Source organism: Felis catus, chromosome F1, assembly GCF_018350175.1.
Source record: "Felis catus isolate Fca126 chromosome F1, F.catus_Fca126_mat1.0, whole genome shotgun sequence".
NCBI classification, from domain to species: Eukaryota; Metazoa; Chordata; class Mammalia; order Carnivora; family Felidae; genus Felis; species Felis catus.
The window spans coordinates 60,183,563-60,198,339 of record NC_058384.1 but is presented as its reverse complement, the minus strand read 5'-3'; positions in this window follow the sequence as shown (position 1 = coordinate 60,198,339).

Sequence of the window (14,777 nt, the reverse complement as noted above, 5' to 3'; positions counted from 1 at the left end):
CCACGCAAAGCTCATAGGAGGAAGTTGATCGTAAATAGAAACACTCCTGTTCCCTTTTACTGATATAAACACCAAGTTGGACAGTATATGCCAAGATACAGAGACTGTCCCCTCCGCACATATAAAATGCCTCACCAACTCAGACTCATTGGAAATAAGGCAAAAGTGAACTACTGGAAAGTCCAGACTATTAAAGTTGTTAATGAAATACACTTTTATTATTTTCAAATCCGGGGGCACTTTCCTTATTCAACATTTGGACACTTAATAGCTCAAGTGAATCTAATTCATCTCAACTGCCCCCCCCCCAAAAGCCACAAACCCAGAAGTAATCAAAGAGTCCTTCAGGCAGCAGCAGCAATGGGGCTGAGGCTGAAAATATCCAAAAATAGCCCAAAGCAGGAAATTTGCTGAGATTCAGTTATTCTGCTAACCCAAAGAAAGTGGGACTCCCATTGACTATCGATGCCTATAGAAGTGAAACTCTGCCAACATCCAAGTCGAGCAGAACGGAAGGAAACAGATATAATTATAATCATGTCAAACAACATCAACAGCTAATATTTATTGAGCACTTACTACATGACAGGCCTGGTTCCAACTGCTGTACATGTATTACTTATCTAATCCGTACAACCACCGACTCAGGTAGGTATAATCATGTCCTCATTTCACAGATGGGGACACGGACACAGACAATACAATAACGAAGGGGAAAAAAAAAAAAAACAGAGAACAAGGAACCAAATTTTAGGCAGTTATGACCCTGGAGAGCAGAGGAGACCGAGTGGGAAGAGAAATGAAAGACACCAACGACAGAGAGCTCAGAGCCGGGCGCTGGATGCGGGCATGCCTCAGTAACTCAGGGCACCTCTGTCCTGTGGGACAGGTCGGTGATGAGTCTGTAGGTCAGCCCCGCTCCCATAAAACCTCCAGCGCGATTACCAAGGAGGGAGGGGACTCCATTTGAATCTTCATGAGCCAATTGCCCAGAAAAATCGCTGGTCTAGAATTTCTCATCTAGATGTATTGACAACTCACGTTATCGCAGAAGCTGCTTGGAATTTTTGAATCATCGGAACCAACACATGTTGTTTTCTGCAAATACCTTGGAGAGGCCTCCAACGTTACCTGTGCTCAAGGAGTTTAAGCAATCCCCGCAATAAATCTGTTCTCACCATCCACCTGCATTTTCTTTCCCTTTTTCCCTGTGGATGGGGTTTCACATTGGCACACTTAGGCAGGATCGCGAGTTCGGAATCAGGAGACCCCGTGCAGGTGCGTGCATTTCTCCCTCAAACCCCGGCCGTCCGCCATCCTCCAGTAGCTGATACCTGGTCTGCACCCGGGAACCACACGCACAAGTGAGTCCCCCCCCCCCCCAGCTCTGGAGAAAGCGCGGGCAGGGGCGGGGTGGTAACTCGGGGTTTACGACCTTTTCCACTCACACATAAAATCTGTCAGCGCTCAGCCTGGAATCGTAAGCAAGTCAAGTGAAACTTTCTAGGTTGCCATGGTTCTTTCCAAGGGGTGCGTTCGCAGCCAATGGGATACTCGGGCTACAGTCCTGGAAAGTGTCTTAAACAACCCCTAAAAGAAGCCCGCTTGCCTCGTGCGTTATATCAACTCTCCCACTGTATGAGTGGAAATTGAGACTTTATGGAGTTTTTATATGCTGTAATATTTTTTTTCAAATAAATCTCTCCTATAAATCCAAAATAAACCCAAGACAGCTCCCCCCCCCCCCAACGCCCTTATGTCTGGCCCGTGGCCTGCTGAACATTCTTGCCCAGGCCTGATTTTTTTTCCTCCAGGTTTCATTGAGTAACTCGGGAGACGGCTCTCTGTGATTCTTGCCATTCACAAATCGGTCTCACTTGTTCCTCTGATGTAAAGTGTGGCCCCAACGGACCCCACCTAAGCCCGGCCTCTCACTGCCACAGGCCCCAAGCACTCCGACCTCAGAGCAGACCCCAACCTAAAATATTTCCGCTTGCTCTCAGGACACGGTAAGCACAGACAGGTCTGCCGTGTGATGGGGTCTCCGGTGGTTACGGGAGCCCAGCGGGGCCTCAGTCTTCCTGGTGGGGATGCCGCACGGAGTCCCTCTCCAGCCACCAGCCAGGATTTGGGATTTGCCCTCCCACGGCGCCCACCGGTGCAGCTGAGTCGGCTCATGGGTATCCCAGGTGGTTGCCCCACGGTACCCAGATGCACAGACGTTTTCCCAGAGGTCTGTGTTTCTTTTTCCGATCCTATGAGCCTGGGGTGTCACCGCCCACTGCCCCTTCCAGTGGCACATGGCCTTTGTCCTACAGTCTGTCTTCTTCAGGTGGCCTGGCAGAGGCCAAGAGAGCCTCGTGCGCTCCCCAGAGCACGGTGAGCCCCGCTGTGGACCCCCAAACTCACGCAACCTCCAAAAGACAAAGCCAAATGAAGTCCTGCGTTCGGGCTTCCCGTAGACCCCACATCGGTGACGTTTTGCATCATTGCAAACCTCTGCACGGGACGTCAGTCACCTCAGGTCAACAGTGGTTCGACGGTTAAGAGCAGCGCGGTCTAGGACGGATTGTTTTTCCTCCCATCTACCTTCTCTGTGAGCACCAGTTTTTCACAGAGCCGCATGGCCCTCAGAAAGAAAAACATCATTCCTTGATAAAAAGCAAGAGAGTTTAGATGTGATACGAACGGATCTCCGGTATTTTTTTAAAGTTTAAAACAATGCGTAATGGTTTGCTCCAAGCATGTGTTGTTGAAGAGCGATACTTAATATTTAGCAAATTGACCCGGAACAAATTGAGTGGGAAGGTCCACCGTCCAGCTCTGTGCACGTCTGTCATCGACTTGCTCCCCTCCATCCACAGGAGGGGGAGGCCGGCACAGCCTCCCCTTGCTGACTGGCTGTCAGTCACCAGAGCGCAAAGCACCAGGCCTCAGACTTGGCATGTTCCCTCAGGAAAGCTCCCAGCGGGAAATTTTAGAAGTTCATATTTTCCCTCACCCTGGGAGATGTGCAAAGGCCAGACACAGCAGTTTCGGTCTTTCAGGTGAGAAAACTCAGCTCCCGGGAGTGAAATCCCCTTGGAATTTCCAGCTACCTGAAGGCCTGACCGTGGGGTTGCAAGTTCTGTCTGTGAAAACCAGTCCTCTGGGCGCGATCGTCTGATAGATTTCTCAGACTCCCTTTAGAGGCATCAGGGGTGACCATCAGCCCCACAGGAGAGGGGTCGCCGACATATTTCAAGAACTCTCACAAGTTAATTGGAAGAGGAAGTCACCCAAACTGATCACAAGATAAGCCTGACAACAATTAGATATTGTTTGCTTTTAAGTCAGCCGCACCAGCAGAAACCTCACCTTGCTGGGAGGTATCAGCCCTGCTGCGCCCCGTGGAAAGCAGAGAAGGAGAGGAGAGGGGATGGTTTAGGCAAAGGAGCCCTTGATCCCATCCACCTCCGCGGTGCGCCCCACCCCCACCGTAGTAGCTGGCCACGCCCACCCACCTGTTCAGTAAGTACAGGCAGGGTCTGTGGCTTCCGGTGAGACGGCCCAGGGGGCTCCGAGGATGTCTCCCGCCAGCCCCCGCCCTCAAGCAGCCTACAGACTGCTGGGTGAGCCGGCCAAGGCAAGCGGAGGTTTCTGGAGGTTTCTGGAAGGAGATAAGCACAGGTGTGGTGGAAAACCCCCCGGGGGCAGATAAGACCTAGTCACAAAGTGTGCCACTGAGTCATTCCCAAGTGGCATACAATGACGCTCTCGGAGAAAATGGCCAAAAGTTTTTTTAAAAAATGGAGCGCCTGGGGGCGCCTGGGGGGCTTGGTCCGTTAAGCTTCCAGCTTCAGCTCAGGTCATGATCCCACGGTCCGTGGGTTCGAGCCCCGCGTCGGGCTCTGTGCTGACAGCTCAAGAGCCTGGAGCCTGCTTCGGATTCTGTGTCTCCCTCTTTCTCTGACCCTCACCGACTCATCTCTGTCTCTTTATCTCTCAAAAATGAATAAATATTTTTAAAAAAAATTTTTTTTTAAACTGGGGCGCCTGGGAGGCTCAGTCAGTTGAGTGCCTGACTTGGGCTCAGGTCACGATCTTGCCATTCATGAGTTGGAGCCCCACGTAGGGCTCTGTGCTGACATCTCAGAGCCTGGAGCCTGCTTCGGATTCTGTGTTTCCCTCTCTCTCTGCTCCTCCCCCGCTCATGTTCAGTCTCTCTCTCTCTAAAAATAAATAAATATTTTTAAAAAGAAGAAGAAGGAAGAAGAAGAAGAAGAAGAAGAAGAAGAAGAAGAAGAAGAAAAAGAAAGAAAGAAAGAAAGAAAGAAAGAAAGAAAGAAAGAAAGAAAGAAAATGGTCAAGGAATCCCTGAAACGTGGCTGTATCTTCTAGCACTTTTGCACTAAAATTTCTTCCCTGGTATTATGTCTCCACTTTTCAACTGTCCTATCCATCCACTTGAATTTTACAAGCCTATTAGGCAAGGCTTTCTACTTTTGTGGGTTTTATTGTGCTTTGTTTGTTGCTGCTTTTGAAAACATGAAAAGAGTTTTATTTTTGTTGGCCCCTAACACTGCGCAAAGAGTCAGTGGAAAACAGTGTCACAAACGGTTCTAAACTATGGCAACATGCAAACCCCTGGTCGGGACAAGCCAGCACGGGGTTGCAAGAATGTTTGAGAAGGCAATCGCCTGCTGCCTCCCTGCAAACCCCCTAACGCAGGGCTGGAGCACACTCGTACTCCTAATTAATAATGTTAAATGCTAGTATCGTGTAATGCGCATTGCAAGCTCCTATCCTGCATCCGACAGCAAACCAGTAAGGAGGGCGGGTGCTCTGACTCCCGTTTCACAGAGCAGGAAACTGAGGCTTAGGTAGATTGTGGCTGGTGGCGCATCTGCTCGCCCCCGCCCCTGCGCCCCGCGCGCGCGCGCACAGGCACCGGCTCCGGGGGCTCCGGCTGCGGGGACGGGGACGGGGAGGGGGACCGGGCGGGGGAGGGCGCTGGCGGGACCCTGCTCCCCCCTCCCCGGGGGCGCGCGCGGGCCCGCCCGGACCGCTGGGCCCTTAGCACGCGGCGTTAGATAATCTCCGGGACAGCCAAGGCGCAATCCCTGCCAAACCGCAGGGAGGGGCGAGGCCGGTGGAGGGAGGGGGCTGGGAACTGTTTGCTGTTGCTTTTTTCTGAATTAAAAGAAAACTGGGGAACGGAGCAAGCGAGGGAGCAAAGTTCAAGGGAGAATCTGGCAACTCACCTTGGGCAGACCCCTGGCCTGCTTCCAGAACTCTCTCTTGGAATGGGTGAGGCCGCCGGGTGTGTGATGAGTGCTTAGTGAGTATTCATTGTGGATGATGGATGACTGGCCTGGAATTCGTCCACACCACAAATTTGTTCCTCTGTACACCCAGGCAACCAAGAAGCCAAAAGAGGTGGGGAGATCGGGTGCCGCTTTAATGGCGCTCTCACTAGGTTGCTGGCACCCGGGCCTCCCAAGCCCTGGACCCCGCCCTCCCGCATTGTCTCTGCCTCTACTCATTCCTTTCCTGGGCCCTAGAAGCACAGCCCCCGGTGACCCTTTCCTCTCCAAGTGCCAGCGCGCGCGCGCTCTAGTACAGTCCCAACCCCCTTCCTTCCCCGGGGCGGAGATCGGCGCTAAACAACTAGGAAGTTCGCTAGGAAGTTTCCAGGGCAGCCTCTGGCCTCCCTGCCTCCAACCCCTTCCCTCTGCCGCTCCCCTCCACCCTCAAAGCTGCCAGAATCACGTTTCGGTTCCCTGGTTTTGATCATGTAACATCCCTACTTGCAAGGCCAGAGTGAGTCCCAGTGGCCTTATATGTCAAATCTCAATTTCTAACCATGAGCATTAAGATCCTCCCCTGTGGCCCCCCATCTTGCCTGCCCCACCTCAGGGACTGTCCCTCCTAACTCCCGCAAAGCAGAACTTCTGCTCAGATTATGCAAAACTCAAGAGCCACTCCCACCGCAACCCCCACCACTTAGTCATTCAGCAAGCATTTATCGAGCATCTATAAAGTGCCGGGAGCTGAACTATGGGCTGCGAATACAATAAAGAACATGAAAATAAACGTCTCTGCTCTCACAAACTGTACAGTCAGGTAAGAAAGACAGTTAAAAAAGAAATGACATTTTCTTGCTCCCAATTGCCACCGAAACAGCATGGCTCGTATTTAAACCTGAGCACGACTATGTAAAATAAACCAATAAACGGACCGTGCACCGAAAGGAAATACAGCAAAATAGTTGTCCCTGGACAGCTGAGTAGGGAGATTAGAATAACTATTTCCTTCCTTCTACTGTTAGTTTCCAAAATTTCAGGACTGATCGGGTATTAATTTTATAATAAAAAGCAAACTGTTTTGTGGTATCTCTTACCTTTTTCTTTTCTTTTAAGAAAAGGTGGAGATTAGGGGCGCCTGGGTGGCTCAGTCGGTTAAGCGTCCGACTTCGGCTCAGGTCATGATCTCACGGTCCGTGAGTTCGAACCCCGCGTCGGGCTCTGTGCTGACAGCTCAGAGCCTGGAGCCTGTTTCAGATTCTGTGTCTCCCTCTCTCTGCCCCTCCCCTGATCTCTCTCTCTCTCTCTCTCTCTCTCTCTCTCTCTCTCAAAAAGAAATAAACATTAAAAACATTTTTAAAAAATATTTAAAAAAAAGAAAATGTGGAGACTATAGAAAGCATAAACAAAGAAGTAAAAATCACTGACAATTCCACGTTCACACATAATGAGAATCAACGTTTTATTTCGTTAGCACCCAACCGCGGTCATAGTTTTTCACAAAATCAGGGCTCACGTTGAACAGTGTTCCATAACCTATTTTTTTTAATTTTTTTTAATGTTTATTTATTTTTGAGACAGAGAGAGACAGACCATGAATGGGGGAGGGGCAGAGAGAGAGGGAGACACAGAATCGGAAGCAGGCTCCAGGCTCTGAGCCATCAGCCCAGAGCCTGACGCAGGGCTTGAACTCACGAACTGTGAGATCACGACCTGAGCTGAAGTCGGACGCTCAACCGACTGAGCCACCCAGGCGCCCCCATAACCTATTTTTTTACTTAACATGACATATTATGAATAGCTCCCCACGGCGAACGGTCGCACATCAGTTTTCATGACTTCCTCATACGTATATGATGTGTGAGCCATAATTAGTTTCATCACTGTACATAAACCACGCATGTGTTCCTAAAAAGGGAGAAAATTGCGGAGGTTGGAAATAGGCTCTGGAATCACTCAGATGTGGATTCAAATCCTGGCTTCACTGTTTACTCACTCTGACTTTACTCAGTTGACTGAATTTATAAATCGACTAAATTTCCCTAGGTCTCATTTTTCTCATACCACATGGTAATTATAACGTCTTCTGTACAGGTGATTGTGGAGAACAAAATAAAATAATATATTGAAATTGTTTGGGCCACACCGGGCACACAGAACTCAACGAATGGTGGTCGTTAGCCCCGATTCTTTCTTTGTGGCTACAATTTGTGGGTGACGGGGTTCAACTGTTTTGCAGTTTTTCGACACAGACTGCCAGGCTGCACTATAAAGAAGTACGTAAATTTCATTTAAAGGAAAGCAGAGACAGGGAGAAATTTTTTTTAAATCACGGTTGTATTAAGCCCTGTGTGCCCATGTTGTAACGGGCTCACCCAGGGACACAGACATGAGCAAAACCCTCCGAACCCTCCACATGTGATAACTCAGATGTTCACCGGCCTTGCTAACCCCTCCCTCTCCTAGGAGTCTTTCTAGATGAACCCCCTACACCCTCTACGGCTTACTCCCGGGAACCCCTCCTGAAGAATGAAACCACTTTTGGGATACCTGCGTGGCTCAGTCGGTTGAGCCTCCGACTTCGGCTCGGGTCACGATCTCATGGTTCACAAGTTCGAGCCCCGTGTGGGGCTCTGTGCGGACAGCTCGAAGCCCGGAGCCTGCTTCGGAGTCTGTGTCTCCCTCTCTCTCTGCCCCTCCCCTGCTTGCCCTCAGTCTCTCTCTCTCTCTCTGTCTCTCAAAAATAAATAAAAACATTAAAAAAAAAAAAAAAAGAATGAAATCGCTTTTAGTTCTTGCCATTTCAGAAGAGGAAAAGTTGTCCCGGGGTCAGAAGTGTCTAAGAAGATCTGAGACATGGAATGCCGTGCTTAAAGATGCCACATCACAGGTGACAAAATTGGGGCTTCAGCAGAGGCCGCGCCCCCTCCCCCGCCCCCGGAGGTCACGTGTAAGCAATGAGCCCTCTCCTTGGACGTTCCTGGTCACTCTGCACACCTCCCGCCCCTGGGCCGCCCCCGCCCGGTTTGCGTGTTTTCTGCTCAGTCTCAGCCCTGAGTTATCCGCCCTGCTATCTCCGTTTGAAAAATCTTGCCCTTGGCTCTTGCTTTCATGCAGCCCGCTGCCCTGCTATCTGTCCGGATCACGTCTGCTCTCGGATACCGCACTCCCACCCACCGCCCTTCCCTGAACCGGGGAGATAACGGAATCTGTGCCCACCCCAGCATTCCTGCACATCCCAGACATGAAAGCAGTTGAGAAACATGCAGAATCCTCCCCGATCTATTTCTTGTTTCACCTTGCATCCCCTTCCACTTTGATGTCAGCAGACTACTTGAAAGAAAAGAAGCTAGTGTGACCTCCTACCCTGGAATGCCAAGAAAAACAATTACCAGGGCAGTGGAACGCCGGGAGCGGAATGTGGACGCGGATGAGCTGGGCGAGAACGGGTGGGTCTCCGGCACCCGGTTCCGCCGCGGGACCGACCAGCGGGACCTCGTGCTGGAAGTCCCCGGGAGCGCCCCACTTCCCGAGTTCCAGGGTCGCGCGACCCATTCCAGAGAGGGCGGGGCTCCTGTCTTTCCCTTTCCCTCCGAGGCTTCAGGCTCTTAGCAGAGCTCTGGAAGAGCCCTGGAAACTTCCTGGGAGTCAAATAGACTCCCAGCCCTGAGCACTGTAAGGATGGGGAGTGGAGCTTGGTGGGTAAAAGCAAGCAGGGGTGGGAAGGAGGCTGTCTACCTGCCTCCCGGGCCCGCTGCTAAGTGATGCTAACCGCCCCCGCCCCCTGACCCCCGACCCCCAGGACACGGTGAGGCTCATCACAGAACCCAGACCACTGACCGGGAGCCTGTGATGCCCAGTGTCTCCCCAGGGGCAGTAATTATGGCCCTGTGCCCCTTTCTGCAGCGGGGCCGCCCTGCGGACCGTGAAAGGCCGTGGGGGCCTTGAAAGAGGCTGCTTCGAGGCAGCAGAATTTCACCCTTACTGTGGACAACAAGGGCTGTCTCGTTGTGGCCCTTTATCCCTGCCCTCTCCTCCCCTTGCTTACCAGGTCACAGTTACCGTTGTTCTTCAAACAAGCCAAACTACTACCTGCCGCGGGGCCTTTGCACGTGCTGTTACCCCGATCTGTATTGCATGCGGCACTCAGCGTCCCATGTGGGTACCGACCTGCACAAAACATGAAGGCCTATAGCCTGTCCTGCCTTGGCACGCACACACGCGCACACACTCCTCCTCTCAGGGGAACACCCGTGTGTTGTAGCATTGCTGGCACTTTCTCCGCGTTCACTGCTCTGATCAGCTGCCCGCTCTTCAGAAAAGCCCTCCGCAGCCCCTCTAAGGTAGCAGCGTCTCCTCCCCAGCCCAAATCATCCTTTCCTCCTGCGCCGTGCACGCTTTTCTTTCTCCCGTGCTCTGCCTGAAAGAGAACTTCTTATCTGTGGGCTTCACTGTTTGCTTCTCTATTCCTCCCGCAGAAGGTAAACTCCACGAAAGCAGGGGACTTTTTCACTCGCTGCCGAGTCCTGAAATCCAGAACAAAAGCTGACTGGGGCAGGAGCTGAGGGCAACATGCATATATAACCAGTCACGAAAAGACCTTCAGATGTGCTTCTAGGAAGACACTCTCTGTAAGCCGGGAGAGGGAGGCTTGCTTGAACAGCCCCCCCTTCCCCCTCCTGTTCTGACTTCACGTGAACGGATCAGCGTTTCAGCGGACCTGCCCCCAAATCCAGGGCTGCACCGGTGAGAACACTAAGGATGCTTCTGAAGGAGGTAGGCTGAAAGAGGAGGTCCTTGCAAACGGCTGCTCGGGGACCCAGAATGTAAACTTACACCCCCGCGTCAAAAGCACGCATTGAAGACGGATACGTCTTTTCTAAGTCATGCCTCAAATTCCACCGTTTACAGAGGAAGTATGATTGCTGACAAGCATAAGCCACTCAGAAATACGACAGGAATTATGAACCCCGGTGGAGAGAGCCATCCTTGAGCTGGAAGGCTTGACAGCGGAATCTCGCTCTGTTTGCTCCCATATTTTTGTAACCATTGGAAATGTTTCTTTTCGGCCTCGACTAGAGGGGTGAGTCAGTGTGTGAGTCAGCCGGGAAAAGAGCTCATGCAACAGAAGACAGTCCCTTGGCACAGAAGGAGATTCAGCCCCGGAGGGGAGCGCCCAGGAACCTGGGCTCTAGTCTCCCGAGTGGCGATGGCTCCCTGCACCGCCCAGACCTTCACAAGCCCTTCCGTCCGGTGAGGGACATTACTCGTGCTCCCCGAGGCCTCCGATTCCCTGACCTTTCTGAGCACAGGTCGCTCAGAGCTAGATGTGTTCTAGCAAACGTGGCCGGCCGATGCAATGGGAATGGAATGATGCGCTTCTGGAGGCGAAGGTTTGAGAGCCGGCCTGGGATCCCCCACGGGAGCCCGCGAAGCCTCGCGTTGAGATGGTGGTGGAGACGCTCAGTTTGGGTCCCAGAGTATCTGCCTGCATCCACAGGCTCCCGCCTTCCACCGTCCCTCCCTTGAGCCCGTGGCGGGTGGGAGAAATACAGCCTTGAGGTGCATATAGGTTTGTAAGAGCACACCCGGCCTTTCCGGAAAGCCTACACCTAATGAGGCGGGCGTACAAACGCAGACTCATAAGATGTCACGTCATCCTGTGGGGCTTGTTGTGCACTTGAGGGCACCGAAGTCCGTCCGGCAAGGCCGGGATCCAAAGGCTGATTCCGGAGCTGCCCTGCCTGATGCCCTCTCCGCCACGATGCTATGACGTCTCCCCCTCTGGAAGAGACCCGACTCGTATGTTTCCCCCAGCCCCGGGGGCCCGCAGCCCTTATTCTGGACCGTGACTTTGAGTTCGATTTGTTGAGATAAATAAACATGTGTTTTGTTTTTTCCTAAAAAGCAGCCTGAAGTGCAGACGCATGTGAACGAGTGAGAAAACAGCACTGCGTGGCCCGAAGGCGCCATGGGGCTGGGTGTGCAGGCCTCGGCCGGGCAGCGTGACAGCCAGGGGCTGACGTAAGACTGGACCGGGTGCTGGAAGACGTGGGTCCCAGGCCCGGCCCGGCCAGCCTTGGTGAGTCACTTTCCTGGGCCCGCCGCCCAGATGCGGAGTAAGCATCTTGGATTTGACCCTGCCTGCACGTGACCATCACCTGGGGACCTTTAAAAAGACAAATATCCAGCTGCCTTCAGAGACTGTGATTCCACGGATCAGGGACAGGGCACGGGCCTCCACGGTTTTCGGAGGCTTTTAAAAGGGCTTCGACGCACAGGCAGATCTGGGTGTCACCGGCCTAGATTCCAGGACACCTTTCTGCCATTTCAGGGGCCACCAAGCGAGCACTGCCGTGTCCTTTTTGTCATGGGTGTTTTCGCCTCGTGCACAGTTCACGTCAGACCTCTGGGGGAGACGTGTCTGCGGCCTCTGCCAGAAGTCACAGGCCCTGGAGGGGCTAGGCGATTCCTAGGGGCCCCAACCCACTTCTCAGGTGATGCTATTGTGAATAAGGCCTCCTTTTCTGGGGACAAAGAGTCGGTGGGGCTGGGAAGGTTAGCAAGCAGACGGCGTCTAACCACACATGGAAGGTTTAGCTCGAGGGCCCGAGAGGCCTCATCCTGAACAGGGTCCCTGGGCTCGGCCTCGGACGCCGCTCTCACTCTGAATCCCATACACCAGGCAATGCTGTCCTGGCCACACAGGACGAGCCAGCCAACCTCCAAAGCTTCCTCGGGTCTGGCTCTCGGTAGAGCCCTGTTCCAGGTCCCCCACCCCCTTTCGCTTTGCCCCGAGGACACCGGTGGCATTGGCGTGGCCGGACTGGAGGAGAGGTGGCCGCAAGGCCAGACAGCCGGCAGAGGAGACCTCATGCCCCCTTCGCCTGCCCCGTGCTGCACAACTGCACAACGCCGGGGAGGCTCGGGTCTGGTGCACAGTCCCGGTGCCCCGAGCCACACCTGGATCTTGCCCTGGCCTCTGTGGTGTGCGTTGTGAGGAGCCTGGAGGACGCCCGTGGCCCCAGATCACCCAACCATCTGCCCATCATGGCAGCAAAGTCTCCCTTCACCATCCTACTGGTCTAGTGTCTACATCTTGCCAACCTCCAAAAAAGGATCTGAAAACACACTCGATAAGAGGCATCAGACCGTGAAGAAGAAGGAAGGAGGCCAGGGGACAGTGGAGAAGGCTGTGGTGAACCAAGGTGAGCAGTAAGAATGATGGTACCAGAAAATCAAACATGAGGTGCTCCTGCAACCTGCTGTGACACTTGGTCCTAACATCCAGACAGCCGGCACAGAACTCGGGGCTAGGTCCTGTGACGACGCGTCCCGACAGCCAGCACAGAACCCGGGACTAGGTCCTGTGACAACGCGTCCCGACAGCCAGCACAGAACCCGGGGCTAGGTTCTGCGATGACACCCTTTGTTGTCTATGAGAGAAAACCCACCAGATGGTACAGAGGGACAAACGCTTTTCAGCTCTGAAAGGAAAAGAACATTCTATTTTAAAGAGCCTTGTATAAATACCCGCGAACGGTAAGACAGTATCTCCAAAAGTCATTTCACCAAAACGGCCCTGTCTGGAAAGGATGATGATAAATGAGCATTTTGCGGTGATATTTCTATGGGAACCTCGAGGGATACGTTCTAGGACTGTCGTCTGTAGTGGTCGGGCTGGATTTTTATCACTCTGAGTATATATTGATGGCTTCGACGGGGGCTGGAATGGCTTCTGTGGGGTGTCATCGAGGATGGTCATCCGGGTTTCCAACTGCAAAAGCCCCCAGGAGCTTGGGCCGTGGGCTGGTGGGGCAGAGGAGAGAGGGGATGAGGAGTGGGAGGTCAGGAGCCAGGTGCCACTCCAGCCGGGGGCGTGAATCTGTGTTCTCCTTGGGAAGAATCGCTAACACGCCAGCAATACAGAAACGCACCCACGGCCTCTGGGGCGTCGCTGTAGCATCTGATGCCCTCTCTCACTCAGCTTCCACCTTGAGCTCCCCTGGCTGGACGCGCTCTCCTTCACTGCGTATTTCTGCCCAAGCTTCCTTCCTGAGCCTCCTGGGGAGCACTCCCACTGTGGCGGCCTCTCTTCTCGCCGTCCATGTGCCCGGAGGCCCCACCAGCATCCCAGACTCCCTGCCCCACATCCCTAGCATCCACGCTTCCGTCCTGCCCCGCGTGCCCGTGTCGCAGGCCTCAGACCTGCACAGCCACCCCACAGCCTCTACCCAGTTAAGTTTCTCTCCGGCCGATCCCGCCTCTGATTCTCCCCCCCGTTGTCTCCTTTTTCCTGCCAGCATCCTACGTCGGGCTCTGCTTCCTCTGAGGGGACCCCAGATGGTTTTCCTGCCTCTGTTCTCTCCTCCTCCAATGACTCAGACGTGTCTAGATGATCTCCCCATGTCCCACCTCTCACCTGCCACCCCTCCATTTAAAAACAAAACAAGGAGCACCTGGGTGGCTCAGTAGGTTGAGCGTCTGACTTCAGCTCAAGTCATGATCTCACAGCTCGTGGATTCGAGGCCCGCGTCGGGCTCTGTGCTGACAGCTCGGAGCCTGGAGTCTGCTTCAGATTCTGTGCCTTCCTCTCTCCCTCTGCCCCTCCTCCATTTGCACTCTGTCTCTCTCTCTCTCTCTCTCTCTCACACACACAAATAAAAAAACAATGTTAAAAATTAATTAAAAAATGATTTAAAGACAAAATAAAATTCCCAGGTGATCCTAGTGTGGGTCGGGTCCTCTGGAAACTTTTAAACGGGGGAGAACCACACACAGAAGGTTGACTGGCAAGACAGACTGTAAGGAAACAAGGAACTCCTTTCTTGTCCCCTCTCCTCTGAGTTCTTTCCATCTCTGCTGGGCAGGAAACACGTCTCCCAAAAATACCTTCCCCTCCTAATCCCCAGAACCTGTGGATATTACCTTCTAGGCAAAAGGAAGTGATTGGGAATCTTAAGAAAAAAAACCATCTTCTCTTGGATTCTCGAGGTGGACACTGGGTGCCACGATGTGCTTCCTCATCAGAGAGGCCAAGGTAGAGGAGGCCGACACACGCAGAGGAGACGGTGATGTGAAAACAGAGGCTGAGACCCAAGTGACGCAGCCACAAGCCAAGGGACTCCAGGGATCCATGGGTTGGCAGGCAGCTACCAGAGCTAGAAGAAGCAAGAGACAGGTTCTCCTCTGGAGCCCCCAGAGGAAGCAAAGTCCCACCAGCACCTTGATTTGGGACTCCCAGCCTCCAGAACTGTCAGAAAATGAACGTCTGTTGTTTCAAGCCCCAAGGTTGCCATGACATGTTATGGCAGCCCCGGGAAACTATTATATCACCTTTCAAAATCTTTCTCAGATCTCACCTTCTCCGTGAAGCCTGCCCTGATTACCTCTGATAGAAACTGTAGCTTTCTTTACTGACCCCCTTCACTCTTTGCTTTTACCTCTTTAGGAGACTTTGCATAATCTGTTTTGTAACATGATTATAAGTGC